At 45.4% G+C, this 24,649-nt stretch overlaps 1 long non-coding RNA gene across 1 annotated transcript; it reads right to left on the bottom strand.

The window, feature by feature from the left end:
* Nucleotides 1-1,204: 1,204 nt before the first annotated feature.
* LOC134757646 (uncharacterized) lies at nt 1,205-12,907 on the bottom strand. The gene is made up of 3 exons (XR_010131880.1): nt 12,600-12,907; nt 2,944-3,139; nt 1,205-1,600 (listed from the first exon to the last, which is right to left on the bottom strand). It is a non-coding gene; the product is annotated as an uncharacterized lncRNA (long non-coding RNA).
* Nucleotides 12,908-24,649: the final 11,742 nt, after the last annotated feature.

The raw sequence follows: 24,649 nt of genomic DNA, 5'->3' as shown, positions 1-24,649 counted from the left end.
GACTGATTTCATATATTTTACATTCAAACAGTCCATATCATTTTATTGCTTTCAAGAAAAAATTTCCCCTTTTTGGTGGTTCTTAGAATTGCTTTAATGTGAGACTATTAGAGAAGCTGAAAAGCAGGAGGGCAGAAAAGTTCAATCAAATTAAACACAATAACAGGGAGGTCACAATAAGGAGGTCTCCAGGGGTCTTTTAGCAAAATTCCTAAAACATGTCTCAGCTGTGTGAAATAAGACTTTACAGCAGCCAGGTGCAGTGGTGCACGCCTCTAATCCCAGCACTTTGGCAGCAGAGGCAGGCGGATCACTTTGACCTCAGGGCAACACAGCCAAAACCCCCCTCCCTAGCCCTAACCCCACCCCATCCCTACCAAAACTACAAAACAGAAGGGCATGGAAGCTGTATTGGAAGCGATGGTGTGGACTAGATCAGTGATAGGGCATGGTGTGGATATTACTACATTAGTATTGGAAGCGATGGTGTGGACTAGATCAGTGATACGTCATGGTGTGGATATTATTATATTAGCATTGGAAGCGATGGTGTGGATTAGATCAGTGATAGGGCATGGTGTGGATATTACTACATTAGTATTGGAAGCAATGGTGTGGACTAGATCAGTGATAGGGCATGGTGTGAATATTATTACATTAGCATTGGAAGCGATGGTGTGGACTAGATCAGCGATAGGGCATGGTGTGGATATTATTACATTAGTACTGGAAGTAACAGTGTGGATTAGATCAGTGATAGGGCATGGTGTGGATATTATTACATTAGAATTGGAAGCGATGGTGTGGATTAGATCAGTGATAGGGCATGGTGTGGATATTATTACATTAGTATTGGAAGCGATGGTGTGGATTAGATCAGTGATAGGGCATGGTGTGGATATTATTACATTAGTATTGGAAGCGATGGTGTGGACTAGATCAGTGTTAGGGCATGGTGTGGATATTACTACGTTAGTATTTGAAGCGATGGTGTGGACTAGATCAGTGATAGGGCATGGTGTGGATATTACTGCATTAGTATTGGAAGCGATGGTGTGGATTAGATCAGTGTTAGGGCATGGTGTGGATATTATTACATTAGCATTGGAAGCGATGGTGTGGACTAGATCAGTGATAGGGCATGGTGTGGATATTATATGGCTGTTAGGGCACGGTGTGGATATCATAGTAATGTAGGGCACAGTGTGATTATTATATTAGAGGCCACTGTAAGAATATATATTAGCAGCCACTGTGTCTTGGACATTGACAATGATGTTAGGGTGTACTCCAAACAGTGAGATTTGGGGGTTTTATTTTTCTAGATGGATTTCTTCCTCTGCTGAGTGCTCTAAAGACTCACTCCTTGGCACTCAGGGCCGTGGACAGGAGCTTTTTACTCACCAATGAAGAACACCAAGTTAACACGACCCTCGTGCTGCCCTGAGGAAGTTGAAGCTCCTCGCTGCTTCTGGCACCTCAGCGGGAAGTTGGTTGGGGCGGGATCGCGCGCCCTCTGGTGGCTCCGTGGTTCAGCACAGACGCTCTTGCTCACAGTTTCTCGGCGGATGTGCGCCCCCTCCTGGCTGTCCTGAAATACCTATAAAATTCAATACTCAGTTTATTCAGTGTCATAATTTTGCAAATTCAAACCGAAATAAAGGCCACTATATCCATACCCTTCCCATAAATGGTGATGGAAGAATTATTTGGAAGCCATATAGAATGAAATGACTCTATACACAAATTAAAACAGAAAAACCTACTCAAAATAGTCCAGAGACTACAACTTCAAAGGCAAAACTATAAATAATCTAAAAGAAAACCTAAGAGACATTGGATCTGGTGTTGAGTTTTAACACACAGCATCAAGTGCCAATTCGTGAAAATACTGAGAACAGACTTTATAAAACTAAATTTTCTACTATTAAAAACCCTATTCAGAGAACAAAAAGACAAGACACACTGTGAGAAGATATTAACAAAATGCAAACGTGATTTTAAAAACTGTATTGAAAATACACAAAGAACTCTTCAAACGAACACTAAGAAAACTGAAAACCCAAATAAAACTGTGTGGATTAGATTGTGTGGATTAGATCAGTGATAGGGCATGGTGTGGATATTACTACATTAGTATTGGAAGCGATGATGTGTACTAGATCAGTGATACGGCATGGTGTGGATATTACTACATTAGTATTGGAAGCGATGGTGTGAACTAGATCAGCGATAGGGCATAGTTTGGATATTATTACATTAGTATTGGAAGCGATGGTGTGGACTAGATCAGTGATAGGGCATGGTGTGGATATTACTACATTAGTATTGGAAGCGATGGTGTGGACTAGATCAGTGATAGGGCATGGTGTGGATATTACTACATTAGTATTGGAAGCGATGATGTGTACTAGATCAGTGATATGGCATGGTGTGGATATTACTACATTAGTATTAGAAGCGATGGTGTGAACTAGATCAGTGATAGGGCATGGTTTGGATATTATTACATTAGTATTGGAAGTGATGGTGTGGGCTAGATCAATGATAGGGCACGGTGTGGATATTATTACATTAGTATTGGAAGCGATGGTGTGGATTAGATCAGTGTTAGGGCATGGTGTGGATATTATTACATTAGTATTGGAAGCGATGGTGTGGACTAGATCAGTGATAGGGCATGGTGTGAATATTATATGGGTGTTAGGGCACGGTGTGGATATCATAGTAATGTAGGGCACAGTGTGATTATTATATTAGAGGCCACTGTAAGAATATATATTAGCAGCCACTGTGTCTTGGACATTGACAATGATGTTAGGGTGTACTCCAAACAGTGAGATTTGGGGGTTTTATTTTTCTAGATGGATTTCTTCCTCTGCTGAGTGCTCTAAAGACTCACTCCTTGGCACTCAGGGCCGTGGACAGGAGCTTTTTACTCACCAATGAAGAACACCAAGTTAACACGACCCTCGTGCTGCCCTGAGGAAGTTGAAGCTCCTCGCTGCTTCTGGCACCTCCGCGGGAAGTTGGTTGGGGCGGGATCGCGCGCCCTCTGGTGGCTCCGTGGTTCAGCACAGACGCTCTTGCTCACAGTTTCTCGGCGGATGTGCGCCCCCTCCTGGCTGTCCTGAAATACCTATAAAATTCAATACTCAGTTTATTCAGTGTCATAATTTTGGAAATTCAAACCGAAGTAAAGTCCACTATATCCGTACCCTTCCCATAAATGGTGATGGAAGAATTATTTGGAAGCCATATAGAATGAAATGACTCTATACACAAATTAAAACAGAAAAACCTACTCAAAATAGTCCAGAGACTGCAACTTCAAAGGCAAAACTATAAACAATCTAAAAGAAAACCTAAGAGACATTGGATCTGGTGTTGAGTTTTAATACACAGCATCAAGTGCCAATTCGTGAAAATACTGAGAACAGACTTTATAAAACTAAATTTTCTACTATGAAAAACCCTATTCAGAGAACAAAAAGACAAGACACACTGTGAGAAGATATTTACAAAATACAAACGTGGTTTTAAAAACTGTATTGAAAATACACAAAGAACTCTTCAAACGAACACTAAGAAAACTAAAAACCCAAATAAAACTGGGTAAATATCTGAACAGATATCCAGCCAAATAAAATATATAGATAGCAGGCCAGGTGTGGTGGCTCATGCCTATAACCCCAGCACTTTGGGAGGCTGAGGCGGGTGAGTCACCTGAGGTCAGGAATTTGAGATCAGCCTGGCCAACATAGTGATACCCCCTCTCTACTAAAAATACAAAAAAATTAGCCAGGCATGGTGGTGGGTGCCTGTAATCCCAGCTACTTGGGAGGCTGACGCAAGAGAATTGCTTGAACATCAGAGGTGGAGGTTGCAGTGACCGAAGATCATGCCACTGCACTCCAGCCTGAGTGACAGAACGAGACTCTATCTCAATTAAAAAAAAAGAAAAAAGAAAAAAAAAGAAAATACACAGATAGCACATAATCACACAAAAGGATGCTCAATATATCTCATTAGGAGACTGCAAATTAAAATAATGCTGAGATATCACTGCACACCTAGTACAACTGTGGGACTCTTAAAAAAGCTCAACAGTAACAATTGGAGGTTGAAGAACAATAGGTACGGCCATTCATTACTGGCAGAATGCATGAATGGGTACAGCCACTTTGGGAAATAGTTTGACAGTTTTTCCCAAAGATAAACAAGTCTTACCTTACAATCCAACAAATGCACCCCTAAATTGTGTATGTTTAGACAGCTGCTTTGAAAAATTATGTTCAAACAAAAACTAGCATGTAATTATATATGAGCCACTCTACTCATAATGGCCAAAACTTGAAGTAATCAGAACGTTCTTCAATAGCTGAATGCATAATCAATTTGAAGTACAACCATGCAATGGAATACCATTCACCAACAGAAAGGAATGAACTGTCAATCCATGAAAACAAATGAATGAATCTTGCATCTATGTTGCTAAGTAAAGGGTGGCAGTATGAAGATGCTATACATTATATGACTCCATTCATATAACATTCTGGAAAAAGCACAACCAAAGAGATGATAGTCAGATCAGTGACTGTCTGGGGTGGGGATTTGAAGTATTCTGTATGCTACTTCAGTAGTGGATATCTGACACTATGCATTTGATAAAACCCACAGAATTTTAATGCACAAAGAACAAATCACAATCTACACAAATTAAATTATTTAGGATGTGGAAGTATCTAAGGACAAAATACAGAGTGCAACCAAGAATCTAACTGTATTACCAATGTATGTTGCAAGTGGTGGGCCAAAGGTGCTGAGCTGGAAATGAGTAGAATCCATAGACTAAAAACAAAACGTACTATATACACGAACAGTGGACTCTATTTTATAAAGTTATTTCCCATAGGGATAATAGTTAATTTTGAAACTACTATATCTGTAAAAAGAAAAATAACCATGATTTTCCTCTATACTATCAACACTCCACTTTTAACAGCAAATTGTGGGGGGTGGGGGGTGTTTTCCATACCAACCGATATTCCAACTCTCTGGAAAACAATTGGGTATCCTGTAATTCAACTGTGACACTGATTACCTGGAGTTAGTATACACCCTACAGGTTAAGGGCTTAGTAACACCAGACTGTCCACAACCTCAGATGCCAATCACAAGTAGTGAATCCCCAGTTTACCCAAACTTCTATATGACTTGGCCAGAAACTAGGCATTCCTACACCCCCTCTTCAGGTTTGACAATTTGCTATGATGGCTTATGGAACTAGGAAATACTTACTTATGTTTACTAGTTATTATGGTCTCAATGTGTGTACACCCCCACCCCAAATTCCTATTTTGAAATGTAATCCCCAAAGGGATGGTATTCAGAGGTAACCGAGAGGTGATCAGATCATGAGAGTGCTGTCCTCATGAATGAAACCAGTGCCCTTATAAAAGCATCTAGGAGCCCGTTTCCCCATTCTGCCATGTCACGACATGCTAGAAGGCACTATCTATGACAGATGAGCCCTCACTAGACATCAAATCTGTCAGCCTTGATCTGGAACTTTCCAAATTCCATATTTTAGGAATTTTTATGGAAGCTTCATCATGTAGACATGACGGATTATTAACTCCATTTCCAGTCCCTTCACACCCTCAAAGGATTGCATGCTAAGCTAAAAGTTACAACCTTCTTATCATGGCTTGGTCTTTCTGGTGACCATCCCCATCCTGAAACCATCCAGGAACCCACAGAGTGTCCTTATTAGAACAGAAGCCATTCCTATTATCCAGGAGATTCCAAGAGATTTAGGAACTCTGCGTCAGGAACCAGGGCCAAAGACCAAATATTAGAACACAAGATGCTCCTAGCACCCCTACTGTTCAGGAAATTATAATAGTTTTAGAAGCTCTGTACCAGGAACTGCAGACACAGACCAAACATATATTTCTTATTAAGTCCCAACCTGGAATCTTGATCAAGAATGAATTCCTTGTTCCCAATGGTACAAGGGATGAAATAAATGGCAGATAGTAGGAGCCAGGTTCCTCACTATTACAGTGAGAAGTTACAGATAAAAAATAGGGAAGCCTAGAATGATCTCTGTCATAATGAGTCAGAATATATATATACAACATAAGTATAAATTCACATTTAGCTTAACATATACATAGATGATTCCACATAGAAACCTTTATAATTAAGTGGGTACATACAAGTTAGAAGACACACATATATTTCTTTGCACTGTCAGCTGTAAGTGTCATGACGCAATGACCATATTTAGTGGCCAGATGTAAGTTTTTCATACCATTCTCTAACAAAAGAAATCAGGGCTATTAGAAGAAATAGCTGAAACTAGGACTGGGACAGAAAATATATGAGCCAGGGTACTTTTGAAGTAACAGAAATAAATTATAAAAAAAAAACATGAAATTATGTAAAAGGAGCCAGTGGAAAGAGCTACCAATGGCCACAGCTATGAACAAAGAGCAACAAAATACTGTACAATTAGATAACCAAAAGATTAAAGTAACTATCTGTGGACCCATACTGGTATAAATAAATGATTAAACAGATATGCAAATGGGCTGAATAGAAATCTCTTATACAGAAGAATTCCAAATACCTGATATAGACAGCCATCAAGGAGGTGGGGCTAACTCCCCACTCCTTTAAGTATGAGCTCTGCATGATGACTTCCTCCAAAAGCATATATACAATATAGACATGGGAAAAAAGTAACCTCACAGTGAAAAACCTGAAAACACTGCCTCAACCAAGTGATAAAAGTTAACATTAATGGTGATAACACATCTTGAGAGCATGAAGTGACAGCATGAAGTGACTACACTAGCACTTGCAAGCCAAAAATAAAATTCAAAGATCTTTCCCACAACCACCTCTCCACCAGGGGACACCAAAGTTAACCTGGAAGACTGGTTCAGGCTATGATGGGAAAGAGGTGGTCAGACATGCCTCATTATGCCCTCCTCCCTTTTGGAATTCAGGAAAAGCCAATCAGCATTTAACATCAACACAACCTTAAATCTGATAAGAAACATTTACAATCTATTCTCTCTGAAGCCTGCTACCTGGAAGCTTCATCTCCATGACAAAACCTTGGTCTCCATAACCCCTTATCATAACCCAGACACTCCTTTCTATTGATAGTAAGTCTTTCAACAAACTGCCAATCAGAAAACTTTTAAATGTAGCTATAACCTGGAAGCCCCACCCCACCCTAATCCATTGGGTTGTCCCACCTTTCTGGACCGAACCAATATATATCTTAAATACACTTGATTGATGTCTCCTATCTCCCTAAAATGTATAGAACCAACCTGTACCCCAACGACCTTGAGCACATGTTCTCAGGGTCTCCTGAGGGCTGTGTCAAGGGCCATGGTCACTCATATTTGGCTCAGAATACATCTCTTCAAATATTTTAGTCTTTGACTCTTTTTGTGGACACACTACACATCTGCTCTGCTTCCCGCAAACCCCTAAACCCAGGCTGATTATGAGAAAAACCCCAAGTAAACCACAATGGAGGACATTCTACACAATACCTGACCAATCCTCCTAACACTGTTCCAGGTCCTCAGAAGTAAAGTCTGAGAGACTGTCACAGCCAAGAAGAGCCTGACATGATGACTAAATGTCCTATGGGATCCTAGATAGGATCCTGGGAGAGAAAAAGGCAGAACTAAGGGAAACCAAATAAGATGTGAGCTTATTTAATAATATAGTAATACCCAGTCATTAAGTATGACAAGAAATGATGTAAGATGTTGGTCAGGAGTGGTGGCTCATGCCTGTAATCCCAGCACTTTGGGAGGCTGAGGCGGGCGGATCACCTGAGATCAGGAGTTCAAGACCAGCCTGGCCAACCTGGTGAAACCTCATCTCTACTAAAAATACAAAAATTAGCCGGGCATGATGGCAGGCACCTGTAATACCAGCTACTCAGGAGGCTGAGGCAGGAGAATCGCTTGAACCTGGGAGGCGGAGGTTGCAGTGAGCCGAGATCACGCCACTGCACTCCAGCCTGGTTGAGACTCTGTCTGGGAAAAAAAAAAAAAAAAAAAAAAAAGCTGTTAAACCTATCTGATACATGTTGATATGTTAAAAAGAGAGGAAACTAGGTTGCATCTACATGGGAAATCTGCATTTTCTTCCCAATTTCTGTATGAATCTAAAACTAATTTAAAATAAAACCTCTATTTAAAAATTGTAATTTTTTCAGATATCTGCTAAATTATTTGTACTAAAAATTAGTAATTGACAGTAACTACTCCTACTTTTAAAAATAAGAGCATTCATGATACTGCAAAGTAAATTATACAGACTAATATATACTTTCAAAGAAATGCCCCTTTTACATGTTTTATGTTAAGATAACATATACGTGTAAACATGGTCATATCATTTTTCTTATGGTGTAGTTCACTCTCTAAGAAAGCTGGTCATCTTAGAACCAGGGAAAAAAATTCACATTTTGGAGACTATTTCAATTTATGGCTGGACGTTTTCAAAGTATGACTTTGTGAAAAAAAAAAAAGTTCAAATTGATTCCTTGTGACTGGATCACTTATTCTAATGAATGCTTGTCTTTATTTTGTTTCCCAGCATTCCTTTCAGCTACGATACAACAGAAGCAAATATTTGCCACTGGAAAAAATATTCAAAGACACTCTTAGGTTAATCTATAGCTGATGACAGTCAGTCTAGTCTACATAGCAAGCAGCTTCAAGATATGATTACTTAGCTAAGAGGGAAATGGGACGTGACTGCTGCCTCATTCCCATGCCTCCCTGGACCTGATAATTTAGAGGAAGCTCACATTCGCAAGATAAAAATTTTCTTTTCTTTCTCAGTATTAAATATGCTGTCACAATAGAGGAAAGCTTTACTGACTTCTTAAATGATGTGTTGAGACCGGAAACCTAAAATGATAGTTACTGAGAATACTGCTAATGCCCTAAGTTTTTAGTCACACCCTCACCTAGGTAGGAACCTAACCAAAAGGGGAGAACTGTTGAACAAATTACGGGAGGTCATTGTTTTGGTCACAACTCCCGCATTAGGCCACACTGAGCAGGCAAAACCAGAATGGAGACACTCACGCTGAATGACACACAACAAAGCTGAAACTTTAAGGAAGTAGATAGATCCCAAAAGAGCTCCCTTTTTCCCTGAAGAGATTCCAGTCTACCTGAGTCAGCATAAAGAAGTCCCCTCTGCTTTAATTCTTACCAAAACAAGTAACTTGAAGTAATCTGATATTAACAAATCAGTTGTTATTTTCTATTGCTCTATTTCCGCCTTACACAACACAGTGTTCTGCTATTGCCCAGAGGGCACTGAGACCAAATAAAACTTGAAAATGCCACACTGAAAGCAAATAAGTCCTAATAACTCAATTTACAACGATAACAAAGAGTGACACCAATGCCCAAAGTTTTGATCAATATCTCAAAATTGAGAGGCTGACCAAAAGGGAGGAATTCTTACATCAAACAACATTTGGGCTTTAGAAGCCTCCCAAGGAGTCCTTGTAAAGAGTCGCGGCAGGGCGCCGTGCCTCACGCCTGTAATCCCGGCACTTTGGGAGGCCGAGACGGGTGGATCATGAGGTCAGGAAATCGAGACCATCATGGCTTACAAGGTGAAACCCAGTCTCTACTAAAAAAAAATACAAAAATATTAGCCGGACTTGGTGGCGGCAGCCTGCAGTCCCAGCTACTCGGGAGGCCGGGACAGGAGAATGGCATGAACCCGGGAGGCGGAGCTTGCTGTGAGCTGAGATCGCGCCACTGCACTCCAGCCTGGGCGACTGAGCGAGACTCCGCCTCAAAAAAGAAAAGGGAAGAAGAAGAAGAAGAATCGCAACCTAATTTAGTATAGAAACAAACTGAAAATCTGACTTGGGAATGTATCATGGTAACAAATAGCGGCGGTTCAGCCAATCACATCAGCCGAGTGTCAGTCAATGGCCGGCAGCCAGCTGTTCAAAACAAGTTCCAAGAAGGCAAATCCAGGCTGTAACCAGGTCTGTAACCAATCCAGCCACCTCTATACCTCACTTCTGTTTTCTGTATGTCACTTTTTTTCTCTGGCTATAAATATAACCCGCACATGTTGTGTGGCAGATCATTCTGAACCATTTTTGGTCTGGACTGCTGCCTGATTCTAGAACCACAAAAAAAAGCCAATTAAGATCTGCAAACCCACATTTGTTGTAATTTTGTATTTTAACAGTTGTGCCCTACAAAAGACATTAAGCTGAAATTAATTAAAAATCATTTACGGTCATGATTAGGTCATAAAAAATTGTCAAACATAACAATTCTTCAAAAAAAGCTAAAAAGTATATTTTAAAAATATTGTTGATGGAAAAAAGAGTGCAAAAGTAGATAGGAAAATTATGTACAAAACTAAAAACAGAGGAGAAATTAAAAGTCAAATAATTGCATCAAACTGGAAACCTAGAAAAATGGGTGATTTACTAGTAAAAATACACATTAACAAAATGGACACTGAAATAAGGCAACTATGAATATACCAATTAGCATAGAAAAGCTAAGAAAGGTCCTTAAAGATCTCCCAGTGGAAAAAGGCCCCAGGACCATCTGGGTCCATAGCTTAGTGTAAGCTGACTTAACTAAATGTGATTTTACACTCGTGCATTGCATACATATGATGGTGGTCCCATGAGATAAAAATGGAGCTGAAAAATTCCTTCCTAGCCATCTTGTCATAAGCTCATGGCTCAACGCATTACCTTTTCTCTGTTCTGATACCATGAGAGGAAAATAAATCTCAGGACCCCCAAATCACTAAGCCAAGGGAAAAGTCAAGCTGGGAGCTATGTCAGGCAAATCTGCCCTCATTCTATTCCTAACTAAGATAGCTACAAAGACAAAAAGCTACATACCTCACTCACAATCTGCCCACAAAGAATTTCCTTTTGGACAAAGGACAGACAGCACTCAAAGTCATCCCTCACCTGAGACAGATGCATATCTGACTGCTTCCTCTGCCCTATTATTTATGTAAAAATGCAGATTCATTGAGCCAGACTAAATTGTGTATTCAGTGGAAGGCTGATGAAGGATTCAAAAGAATGCAGCCTTTTGTCTCTAACCTACTTCTGACCTGGAAGCACCCCCACTTCCTGCTTCCAGTTGTCCCGCCTTACTGGGCCAAATGACTGTACATCTTACACATCTCATGTATCCCTAAAATGTACAAAAGCAAGCTCTACCCTGGCCACCTTGGACACACGTCGTCAGGACCTCTTGAGGCTGTGTCATGGGCGTGTCCTTAATCTTGGCAAAATAAGCTTTCTAAATTGACTGAGACCTGTCCCAGATATTCTGGGATCACAATCTGCAATCCCCATGGTGTTATGGTTGACTACAGCATTCAGTACAGAGACATGCTGTACAGGTTCGTAGCCTGGGAGCAATAGGCTATACTATGTAACTTAGGTGTGGAGTGGGCTACACCATCTAAGTTTTATAAGGACACTCTACAGTGTTCACACAAAGATGAAATCACCTAAGGACAGATTTCTCAGAAAGTATAACATCGTTACGAGATGCCTGAGTGTATTTTAAATGGTCAAAGCCTAGGAGAAAAAAAGAAACTTAACTCTTGTTATGGGTTAATAACAAAGCTTAAGAGAGTTAACATATTTCATCTAATCTAAGATGCCAATGATTAAAAGACATTATTTTATGCACCATCACAAATAGGTTGCCAATTAAACTGACTTTCTGAATAACGCACAAATGTGAATTTACTTCTATTAATGCCAGGAAAGTAAAATGAAAAATAAATTATGGTTTTGACATGTTAAAGCAAATACGGCGGGGGTTAGCCTGAGGCCTTCCCTAAGCAAACAGAAACCGAACTTGGAGGCATTTGAACTGACTTAAAAAAATTCACAAACCAACCACAGTCAATGCCAAAAAGCCCAGCAGCCAGTTGGCTGTATGACTAGGGACGCTGAGGGAAGCATCCCCACCACAGGCGGTCGCCTAGCTGGAGCCACTGAGGAGCCTCACTTACGGGCCACCCTAAGAGCTCGAAGCCCCAAGCCGACTTCCGTTCTGGTGCTTCCTGCGTGATTCATGAACCATTCCTTTGCCGAAATAAACTCCGCTTAAATTTATTTTACCTAAAATCCTGTTAACAGACAAAGTCCAGTATTTACACTTAAAATACGGTTGTGAAAACTCACATCTACATCTGGTCTTCAATATTTTTCAAGTACTTTAACACTCTAAGAAAAACGAGCCACTGGAACGCAAATAAAAGCAAGTCGTGGGGTGCGCGTCTCCCTGGGGCTCTCCATGTTGCCCTCAGGGTTTCTCCCTTCTCTGTCCCGGATCCACCCCAAACAAACCCAAATTGGTCAAAAATTTAAAAATGAGACAACTCAGGTATGCTGTAATAATGAATAACAAAGCCACTTAATGATGGGCCACTTTGTAAAATAAAATAAATACAACTTGAGAAAGTGGAGCGCGAGGCAGCGCGGCCGCCTCAGCACTGAGCCGGGACGGAAAGCTTTTCCTCACCTTTCCTCGGGCAGCCTCGGGGACCACGAAGCCACAGCTTCCCCAGTCGTTCCTGAGGAGCTGAGGAGAAGGAGGCTGGGTCGTCCCTGGCCACGGTCCCCAGGTGTTCCTATAGAGCCAGCGGCGTCTCCCGAGTGGGTCCTGAGGAGGAGGAGGCTGGGTCCTCTCAGGTGTCCCTGTAGGGATGACGGCGCCTCCTACGTAGGTCCTGAGGAGGCGGCTCGGCTCCGCCCCCTGGAGCCGCCGGGCTTCTGTGCCGGAACCCGGGCGCCTCTTGAGGTTCTGTGAGGCGGCATCGCGCCCCCTGATGGCCGTCGCAGGCTGTGCAGGATGCTCAGGTGCCCGCGGTTGAGCTGTGGCCTCGCCCCTCCGGTGGATCTCCGAAGTTCACTGTTCTGACAATTACACGCCATGACTTTTGAAAAACCAGCTGAGGCCGGGCGCGGTGGCTCACGCCTGTAATCCCAGCACTTTGGGAGGCCGAGGCGGGCGGATCGCGAGGTCAGGAGATCGAGACCATCCTGGCTAACACGGTGAAACCCCGTCTCTACAAAAAAAAAAAAAAAAAAAAAAAAATTAGCGGGGAGTGGTGGCGGGCGCCTATAGTTCCAGCTATTCGGGAGGCTGAGGCAGGAGAATCGCTTGAACCCGGGAGGGGGAGGTTTCAGGGAGCCTCCTCTAAACAGAAAAGACTGACCCCCAGTCAGTGTTTTATTTTCCCTGATGACCGCAGGCCATGAACTTATGGAACAATAAGGTAATTAGGCTCTTGGACCCAGGGAAGTAGCTCCATGCCACCTGCCCTCATTTGCTGAGCATTTTGGTTTCTCGGATCTGCTACTCAGTTTCCAGTCTCTTCCTCCCTGCCAATGCTGCCAGCGTGCCTCTTCTGCAAGCAGCAACCGCCTTCCACCTTCCATTCTCTACTCTTTAGCCATCATCTGGCTGGACTTTTCAGAATGGACTGCAAAGGAGAATAAACTGGCTGAGTCTGAGGGTGCGCTCACGTGCAAAGTTGCAAGCTTTAATGTACCCATCTTGGCAGATTTCGGCTCCTTAGAGTTCTTTCTCATTTGGGGATCTCATGTGCCCTCTGATGAGGTGGGCTCACTGACTGTCTGCGCTGGTGGCATCTGGCAGCACCTTGTCACGTGCACCTAGGTAAGAACCTGGCTGCACCTGATGCTTAGCCAAACGGGGAACCCACAGTTCTGTGTATCAGGTGATGTTTAATCTCTGGAGGTTAATGAACGTGAGGGAGCGATACTGTCTGGGACTCTCCACATATTGCGTCTGAGTCACTGAAGGAAAAGAATGTGGGGTCTGTTTGCTGGGACTGGACACCTCCATAATCACATGCTCCATGAAATGCAGGCAGGAGATCTCGCTTTCTACCTCTGGGATGGGAGTGTGCAGTTTCAGAATGAGACTAGCCCACACAACTGACTCTTTATTTGGGAAAGAGAAATGAAATCAGATGCAGCAATTTAATATCCACTAAGATGATATGTTAATCACAAACACTCTTCTGGTTTTTAGAAATGTGAATGTTATTTACACTAGGTTAAAAAACCTGAATATCCAACAGCATGACACCGACTAAAGAAATACTGGCGCACTCTGGAACCTTGCACACCACTTATTGGCATGGGAACAATGGGAACACGCCTATGCAAAGATGTGCATGGAAATTAGAATGCAACACTGTAGAACAGATGTGACTAGGTGCATGATCAAGAGCACACTAGACCAAGCCTGCCTCTGCACACACAAGACTGCGCCTGAGTCTGCACCACGTGACGGGACCATTGTGGAGCAAGCCAGGGAGATTTTGATGTAGGCAGCAGAGGCGTCACTTAGGGACCAGACTTCCGTGGGAAACCACCATCTCCTTCCAACCCAGATGCACTTCGTGGGAAACGCGAGCAGATGAAGGTCATGTAGGAGACGAAAGAACTCGCTCCCCAAGCCCATAGGCCTTTGTCCTCCACCCATGGACAGAAGCATCTTGTTAGATGAGGGCGCCCGCAGCCAGGGCCGGCAGAGAACCTGCCACGGAGCAGGTGTCTGTAAAGAACTGCTGACTGTCACTGTCCCTACTTGGGGCCACTGGGGGATCTGATGCATCTCACTACCCTTTGTAAAGGAATTATTGAAAATGTCAGCCCTCTAACAAGGCATAGGTTGATTAGTTACAGGATTTAACATTTCTATTTTAAAAGGCAGCATTGAAGAATGTCTTTACAAAGGCTGTACAAAACCTGCCACTTTCTTTGTCACACAGATTGACTCATGTGCAATGCAGCCATTTGAAGAAACACTGGCATTTACCAGATGTAAACTTATTAGCAGACGACAACTAGAAATAATATGCTGGATGTGCCCGTTTATTTATATGAATATAACCATCTCTCTAGATGCATCAAAAGATACACAACATGAGACACAATTTATTTCTACAAGCTTATGATCAGGTGGTCAGGACAGGGAAAGAAGAGGAAAAAACTTTAAATCATGGACCTTTATTCTTAGACACCTTTATCCTACATACACAAGGGACATGCATGGTTGAAATAACGGAAACAAGGTGGATAAAAGTGAAAGTAACTTAAACTGCTTTACCCAGGAATGCCCAATTCAGGTGCTGCAGAGAAGAGCATGAGAACCGGGTGTCTTCAGGACACATGTGCATCTGGGAGCAGACTGGGCATTCATCAGCAGGGAGGAGCAAGGCCTGGGTTGGGGGACACTGGGGCTGCTGTCCCAGAGGCTGGCAGTGTAGCCCTGAACCCCCAAGACTTCACTGAGTCTCCCCTCAACCACCTAAACCAGAATAAACTGATGTAGCAGGACTCCTCAAACACTGTGCAGGGTCTCCATGTCCTCGATGGCCCCTGATGAGCCACAGTACCCTCAGGTCCTGGTGAAGGAGCTGGTGCTGCCTCCTGCCTTTCCCCACAGGGGGTCCTGCAGCTCATCCCACACAGCCTCAGATTCCCTCTACAGAACCTGCCCACAGATGTCTTCCGAGACCGGCAATACTGGGAGGCCTGTGGCCCAGACCCAGGAGGAACCAGCTGAGAGGCTCCGTGGAGGTATCGCTGATGGTGTAACCAGAATGAAAATGCCCACTTCTGTTCTGCTCCCTGAGAACAACTGTCAAGCCAGCATGAGTTTCCAGTTGGAACTTTTCCTTTTCTCCCCATGTTTGTCGCTGTTTTAATGGACATTGCCTGGCTATTAAATCCCCGATGAACTCACTTTGAAAATTATCTATTGCACTGGGCACCCTTTCAGGAATCACTGAGTGTTAATTTTCTCAGTCTGAGTGATAATTTATGAGTCAAACAAGGACAGATCTGAAGCCAGAGGCTGCTCCTGTTGGGAAATCCCTGAGCATGGTGTTCCGGGGAAGCCTCCAGCCTTGGGAGTCCCGTGAAACGGAGCCAGCCCAGGTCATGAAGGGAGCTGGTGCCAGACACTGACTGGGGACCTGCTGGCCTCTGGGCAGATTGCTCTGTCCCTGCACTTGGCCTGCCAGGTATCCCTGTGCAGTCATACCAAGTCCTGTGCTCAGAAGGGCCTCAGAGCAGTTTAAGGTTCTGCTGCCGCCCCTGGAAGCTCATGATTTTGAACAACAACAAAAAAAACCCCACGTTTTCCACTCGGCCCCACACATTATGTGGCTTGCGCAGCTGTCAGGCTGTGGCCACAGTGCTGGCATCTCTCACACAATGAAGGCTGCTGGAGTCCTGGCTGACTTGTTTTGACTCTTTTGTGAGGCCCACACCTAAGCTAAACACTCACGTGCCCCCAAGCTGACTCCCCACACTCTAAAGCATGAATCTGCCCCTTCAGCTGGGAGAGGGTCCTCGTGTCATCTGGGTTTTTGGAGAGAAGGTCAAGGGAGCCTGGGTTCTAGTTCTTCAGTAATCAAGAGTAAGGGTCTTACCTGTTCACAGGTCCCTGTGGCTGCTTTACAGAAAGCAGGAAGTGGCCACTTCAGCCACACGGCTGCATTTCCAGCTCAGTCCAGGCAGAGATGCACCCTGCCTTGCACCTCTGCAGATCCTGAGGGGAGTCCTTAACTGAGCCAGGGCGAGTCCTGGGGGCACTCTGCCCCTGTGGACACTGCCCCTGGGCAGGCCCTGAATCTCCTCTGCTCCCACACTCTAGAGTTCAACAGGTCTCAGGGGCTCTGCCTGAGGACTGCCCTTCAACCAGGTATTCGTAATTGCCCCAAGACCCAGGCTTGCTGAGTCACTCAGTTACTTGAATGCCTTTTTCACAAAGGGATGACTGTGCTGCTCCTTCTTCCTTCCTTTTTGTTTGCGAGGCCACAGGGAAATCTGGATCCTCTGGTGAAAAAGCAAATCCAGTTTCTTCTTCTTCTTCTTCTTCTTCTTCTTCTTCTTCTTCTTCTTCTTCTTCTTCTTCTTCTTCTTCTTCTTCTTCTTTTTCTTCTTCTTCTTCTGCTGCTGCTGCTGCTGCTGTTGCTGCTGCTGCTGCTGCTGCCGGTTCTTGTAAATGTCCTCACTTGGTTTCTGGGCAGCAACTTCCTTGACTTGCCTGGGGAGCGGATCTGAGCTGCATTTACCAGGCCATGCCCAGGGGAAGTGATCAGTGTGGGACCGTGAAGCTGGATTTCCCCAGGAGCTCCCTCCAAGCTTCTGGGATGATGATAAGACTCGGGATGAACCAAGGATCTCGAACCATGGGACAATGTGAAGTCTAGACCCAGTGGAGGAAGAGAAAGGCTACGGGAAGGGCAGGCTTCACGTTACTGAGCATCCGCTACCTGCCACACACTTTCACGTGGCCTTATTCTGCATGTTTCTCACAGCACCCTTGAGAAATAGAGACTACGATCACATCTTTTACATAAAAGAAAACCACCATCCAGGGAGGCGAAGTCCCTTGCTCACAGACTGTCATGTGGGAAGCTCTCTGGATGCAATGATGTCCTCCAGTTGCAGTACCAGGCAAGCTGTCCCAGAGTTCATGGAGCGGAAAGGCTCGAGAAGCAACTGAGGATGCTCGAATCACAGGTTTATAAAATCCATTCGCAAAACACAGCAAGAAGCTGAGGGAAGGAGATGGGAGGGCCGTATGACCTGATTCCTGTGCTGTCAACATTCATCGGTTCTCTTCTTTCTCTGCTAGTCAACCTCACCCACTCAGGTGTGGCCACAAGGACCAGAGCCGAGGTCTGGGCAAGAGTGCTCACAGCTGAAGGGCTTATGACACACACCGGCTCAACGGGACAGACATGGGACAAGTGTGCCTGATCATGGTGGAGTTGCCAAGAAGCAGCTGTTGCACTGCCATGGGTTCTACGTGTTTCTTGGGCAGAGGACGCATGGGACCAGAATGGGCACCAGGAATGGTGGAGAACAAAGGCCCCATGGTTCTGCATGTTTAGGTGTCTCTTGTATAAAGGCACATTGTGAATTGAACATTTAGTGCCCAGGAGCCTCATGCATATTAAGTATCTCTTGGCCCTTGTGTCTCTTCCTTCCCACATGTAACATACCTGTTCTCTGTAACTATCTATTCTGAACATATCTAAAAACCATGTCTTGCCTGTGTTATACAAACCACATGCATACTCACGTTCTCTGATGTAGCTGAATGTTTCCTAAGGCCAGGGCACATTTCAGGGTCACATAGAGTGGAGAGAGGGACCAAAATAACCTTGCTCTGTTTGACTCCCAGCCGAGATGTCTGCTGGGCAGCACTGCCTCTGTAGGCTCTAATGGGGGAAGGGAGCTCAGGGGAGCCTCTGGGGCTGGGCAGGCTACCAGAGGGTGTGGACATTTGGGTGGACCCTGATGGATGACTTGGGTTTCCTTGGGAGGAAGTGTCAGGAAGGGCATCTGGGGCTGAGAGCACTGTGTGAGCAACAGAAGGAAGGAAACTGTGGCTGGCTGGGAAGGGATGGTATGGGGGACAGGGTGAGACTTCTGGCCCTGGGTGCTCAGATGAAGACCTGGGGTTGCCTAGTGGCTGGAAACACACACCAGCTGTGGCAACTTGACCTCTGGGATGTGAGTGTGCAGGCAGCTGCTGAGAACGGCTGTGGATTTGGAGATGTGGCTACAGGGAATGGGCAATGGATTCATCTGGGAATTCTGCAGGCAGTGGCCCGTAGAGGAAACAGCCTGGAAATGAGACTGCAGATACGTGCTAAAGAGGCTGGAGGAACAGTGACCCCAGTACAAGTTTATGGATCTTATCCACAATCTAAAGAAATGGAGGCCAAATGGCTTTTGAAATTCTAAGATACATGCAGAGGAAGAGTAATGCTTCATGGGAGAGCCAGACTCTTACTGGCAGTGACGCTACACGGTAGAGCTCTGTTCCTCCTGCCCATGTCTGTGGTTGGGGCTGGGGTAGTGCACAAACATGACGCTGATGAGGCCCAAGCATTGTTGGAAAAGAATTCAGCAGCTGCCACAAGAATCTTGAATCCGTGGGTGAAGACCTTGACTTTCTCTGGGACCAATGTGGTCAAGAACAAAGTAAAATCATGACAACAAACACCGTTCAGTTTTCCAAATATAAGCTATTTTAAATACTCTACATTTACCCTCAAAGACTGACATAACTTAGAATAACTTTTATAACAGCAAGGATGAGAACTAAAACTTAAATTGTAAATACAATTTTATTTATAAAAACAAAGTTAGCTTCAAATATTTTATGAACTAGTAGAATTTTAACCTTTTGTCACATTTCCCAGCAAAGTAAATAATTCTTTTTTTCACTTCTAGTCTGTCAGAAGAAAAGTCTTAGCTGAAATGGCCAGAAACTCTGAGGCACACTCCGGAGGCTGCTTCCGGGGCACCTCGGCACGGCCGCTTTTCCATCCCGGCCCTCACTTGATGCGGTCCAGCAGGGTTGAAATTGCTTGAAATGCTTGTTCCCAGTGCAGTAAAGAAATAGCACTTGAATGTAAATTTAATTTCCTCAGCAAGGCCATTTTTATTTTTTTTTAATTTCTGCAGAAAGTGAACGTCCCCCAGGCGTCACTCATACTTTCCTGTAAAAAATAAAATAGCGGCACAGAAGCACTCCTATAAACTCACTGTCAGTGGGAAAAAAAGCCTCAGAATGCAGTAAAGCTATCTGGCTTTCATGCCAGATGAATCTGAGAATCAGGAAAACTGGGGTCAAAAACCACTTAATGGGAGACCAAGTTCCATGGAGCTCTTAGGAGACAGGGAGGAGGCCAGCCCAGGATTCCAGGCATCATCTGATTGCTGCCAAGCACGACTCCCAGACCCCAGATACCAGGCCACCCACAGGCCCCACAGAGTCCTGACGTCCTCCTGCGGACACCCTCTGAAGGAGGCACCCGTCTTCCCCCAGGGTCCTGACGTCCTCCTGCGGACACCCTCTGAAGGAGGCACCCATCTTCCCCCAGGGTCCTGACGTCCTCCTGCGGACACCCTCTGAAGGAGGCACCCGTCTTCCCCCAGGGTCCTGACGTCCTCCTACGGACACCCTCTGAAGGAGGCACCCGTCTTCCCCCAGGGTCCTGACGTCCTCCTGCGGACACCCTCTGAAGGAGGCACCCGTCTTCCCCCAGGGGTGGAGTTGCTTGGACAGCACACATGCTGAGGCTGCATAGTGGTGCTGGAGACTGGATGTAATTACAAAACATCGAGTTGCCTTTGAGAAACTCTAGGATCTGCAGCCCCAGCACCCCCACCTAGATAGTATTTTTCACCCTGAGCTTTTCTCTGTTTTGCATCCTCGCCACTTTCCTGCCTGTCTTCTCCCTCTTGTTGGGGTTCATGTTAGACCTGTCCACCCATCCACCTCACTGCAGATGCCAGGCTCGGTTATTTGCCAACACCATGCAAACTGCAGGGACACATTGAAGATGCACAACATTTGCTCACTGTCTTCAGGGAGACTGAAGTCTAGAGATGAAGCTAGACAAATGCCTCTGCTGCTTAAATCAGTCATGTCCAACTACAACTGAGGACAAAATCAGAGGGCTGCTCATCTAATAACACAGGAATTCAGAGGAGTGGGAACTCACCGAGTGGTCAGGCCCATCCTCCTGTACTCAGGCTTGATGTGTGAGTAAGATTGTAATGTGTGGAATGGAGGGAAGGGTGTGCTCGACAAGAGGAAAAGCAGTGCAGAGGCTCAGAGGTTGGAGAGAGGAAACCAGAAAGAGGAGTGAGGGCCAGAATTGGGGCTGGGGAGAAATGCAGCTTGACTCTTATAGTAAGCGTGTGCTTAGCTGTGTTCTGTGCAGGATAGTGTCCGAACAGAGCAGGGAGGCATGAATGCCCTTAGATCAAGGGCAGAGGGAAAGGGCCTTGCAGGGAGCCTGGTGTCTGCAGGCAAGCAGGACAGGGATTGGGAGTGGCTGACGTCTGGAACCACTGAGCTGCATAGGATGGACTAAGTTCAGCACCTGGACACAGGCCACTTCAGATCTGTAAACACTCAATTGTAATCCAGGCCTTTACCATTGTCCTCCATATTTCCACCCAGCTTTCTTTTCCAATTATTTGAGAGCCAGGCCACCTGGGTTCTGGTGCTGCTGGATTCAGGCCCTGCCCTCAGGCTCATGGCAAGCAGGAGGAGAAAGAGAAAAGTAGACAAAGAAGATGGAGAGAAACCACTAAGCCAACACCCACATACACTCCAAACTCACGTGTCTTTTAACGTGGCACTGGGTGTTCCTGCAGTGGAATTCCACATGTGTTGTGGCCACAGCATCTTGTCTCTGAAAAAACTTCACAACCACCATTGTGATTTACCCCACATGGCCCTGCTCGGGTAACTGTCCATCTTCCCTAAAGGAGAGGGGCTTCCTGATGCTCACACATGGAGCATGTGTGGCTAAAGCCATAGCAATGCCTGTGAATATGGGCCCACACAGCAGCCCTGCTCGGGTTGGCCCCTGATCCATCAGAATGCTGTGACCTGCAAGCCCTGCCATCCTACCACCCACCCCTCTGCTGGGCCTTGCTGGACTGCCTTGGGAGTGTGACTGTCCAGCCCTCACTACCGTGAAGCCCACGAGTTAGACCCTGGGGCCAGCCAAGTTGTTCTGGGATCCTTCCTGGTGCATGCCAATATTTGGGGCCACTTGAGTCCCAAGGAGAATTGTGGAGTACCAGGGCAGGAAGCATACGGACCTGCACCCTCCTTCCCAGACTCCATCACCCATCACTTCACCTGGGCCTGCATGAGCAACCCCGCCAGGCATGAGAAGCACACAGCATGTCCTGCCCATGGGGAAGCCCCCCAAGGGAAACAGGCCAGGCTGGGGGGCCTCGGGGCTTTACAAACATTTCAAAGGCAGCAAAGGAGGACTTTTCCTCAGCCAAGAGCACCCCAAGGCAGGATTTGAGCCGAAACGAGGATTCAAGACACATGACTCCTTGCTAGAGGGATGCCATTTTTAGGGTGAAAGCTCCCTCCAATGAAAAAACTATGCCCACGAGGTCAGCTCAGGTCAACATCTCCAGTGCCAAACTCAAACGGATAGTTGATGTCTGGTGATAAAGAGTGAAAACTTAAAGGAAAGGAGAGGCTGGATCAGTGCCTTCAACATTTACATTCGCATGCCAGGAACTGTTTGCCAAGTGCAGAGTTCATCATTCAGAGATACAAAAAATTGACAAGAGCCACAGAAAAGAGGGGTATTCTATAATATTACATAATACATAGTGGACTTGTAAATCGCCGTATCACATAGGCCAGTGCTTCATGCATAGACTTGCTGCAATGCTCTCTTTCCATTTACTCCAGGGTTTATCTCTACACTAAGTCTCTCCTGGAAGTTAACATGCACAGAAATCCTCCCAGCATCCCAAAGCTGTTGTCTGCAGCTTCTGCCATTGGAAGAGTAATTGCAGATGGTGCCTTGGGTATCTAACGCCGTGTGACACATTTCCACAGACTTCCCAGCTGTAAACTCCTTGCGATCATCATCTCGCAGTTTCTGGGAGGCAGAAATCCGGGCTCACCTGCGTTCTTTTCCTCAGGAGGTCTCATGAGCCTTCAGGTTGGAGGTTTCACCTCAAAATTTGACTGAGAAAGAGATCCACTTCCAAGCTCATGTGGTCCTTGGAGGGTTGGCATTTCGTGGGCTGTTGAATTGGCCACAGGTCCTGCCCACACTTAGGGGAGAAGGTGACATGAGAACGTGGATGCCAGAGGGTGGCATCACCAGGGGTTGACGGGCAGGCTGCAGTAGGTGGCCTCTAGATGACCCCAGTGACCCCTGCTTGCTGGTATTCACAGCCCAGTGCAATTTCCTTTTCTTGAGTAACTTGCTGTGGCGTTAGGATCTCTCAGGGTTGACGGGATGCCGCTTCTGTGACAGATGTGATTGAATCACATGAGATTATAATATCCTTGTTGATAACAGACACTCGCCCTTGCCAGCTTGTATGATGGTAGCTGCCACATCATGAGCAGCTGCCTGTGTGGCCAGGACCTGAGGGTGCCCTGCAGCCACAGCCAGCAGGAAGCCAAGGGGCTCAGCACAATAACCCACAGAGAACTGAGTCCTGCCAACACCACGTGAGGGAGGAACAACCCCGCCCCAGCCAAGATCTCAGGTGTGGATTAGCCAGGGCTCTCCAGAGAAAGAGAATCACTAGGATATATATGTGGAGATAAGAAAGGAATTTATTATGGAAATTGTGATTACAGAGGCCAAGGAATCAGCCTCATGGCCGGTCCCCCACAAGCTGGAGCCCCAGGAAAGCCCATGGTGTAGTTCAATCAGCATCCAGCAGCCTGAGAGCCAGGAGCCCCTGTGTCGGAGGGTGGGAGTAGATGCATGTCTCAACTCAGAGAGCAGATCCACCCTTCCCAGCCTTCTGTTCTGTTTTGTGGGTGATGCCAGCCCACATCAGCGAGGGCAATTCTTTTTACTCAGTGTGATTCTTAATTTTGGGTGTCACCTTGACTGGATTAGGAAATACCTAGAGCACCGGGAAAGCATTATTCCTGGATGTGTGCAAGGCTGTTTCCAGAGGGGACCGGTGTGTGAGTCAGTAGACTGAGTGGGGAAGATACCCTGGCTGTGGGCAGGCACTGTCCAATCAGCTGGAGAGAATCCTAAAGAAGAAGGCAGAGGAAAGGTTATTATCCTACTCTCTCTCCTGGGGCTAGGACACCATTCTCCTGCCCTTGAACATCGGAACTCCAAGCTCTCTGGCCTGTGGATTCCAGGACTCCCACTAGAACCATGCCCAAAGTCCCCACCACCCTGTCGGGTTCCCAGACATTGAGCCTGGAACTGAGAGTTACATATGGGCTTCCCTGGTTGTGAGGCCTGAAGACCTGGACTGAGACATGCTATGGGCTTCTCTAGGTCTCCAGATTGCACACAGATTATGGTGGGACATTGCAGCCTTCATAATCACGTGATCCATTTCCCCTAATAAATCTCTTTTCGCATATCTCTGTCTGTATCTAGATATTGATATCCTATTGGTTCTGTCTTTCTGGAGAACCCTGGCGAATACAGTGTCTATTGATGCAATTGCTAATCTCTTCCAGAAACACCCTCACAGACTTACCCAGAAAAAATGCTTTACTAGCTATCTGGATGTCCCTTAATCCAGTCAAGTAGACACAGAAAGTTTTCCATTGCAAGGTGAGATGCCAGCCCTGGCTTACATCTTGTTTGCAGGCTTGTTCCAGGGCCATAATCAGAGGACTCACCCCAGCTGTGCCCAGATTCCTGACCAACAGAAACTGAGATAAATGTGTGATGTTTTAAGATGCTAAATTTTGTGGTGATGTTCACAGCAGTAGAGGGATAATGCAGACTGCCTTCTCTAAGAACCTGCCCCTCAACTTTCTGTGAGTCTTCTTTCTTCAACATTTCTCCAAACTTTCCTTCTGTACAGGGTTGACTGAGAAGTCTTTCAAGGGATAACAGCGCCTTGGAAGGGGTAAAACTGCATAAATTCTACTTCACTAATACACCAACAGTCCACTGTATGCTTCACACTGAAGGAATGTGATGCCCTGGGCAGGAGGGCATTCGGTATTTAAGTGCA

This window comes from Gorilla gorilla, chromosome 19 (assembly GCF_029281585.2).
Source record: "Gorilla gorilla gorilla isolate KB3781 chromosome 19, NHGRI_mGorGor1-v2.1_pri, whole genome shotgun sequence".
Taxonomy (NCBI): domain Eukaryota; kingdom Metazoa; phylum Chordata; class Mammalia; order Primates; family Hominidae; genus Gorilla; species Gorilla gorilla.
This window is presented reverse-complemented; position numbering and strand designations above follow the sequence as displayed.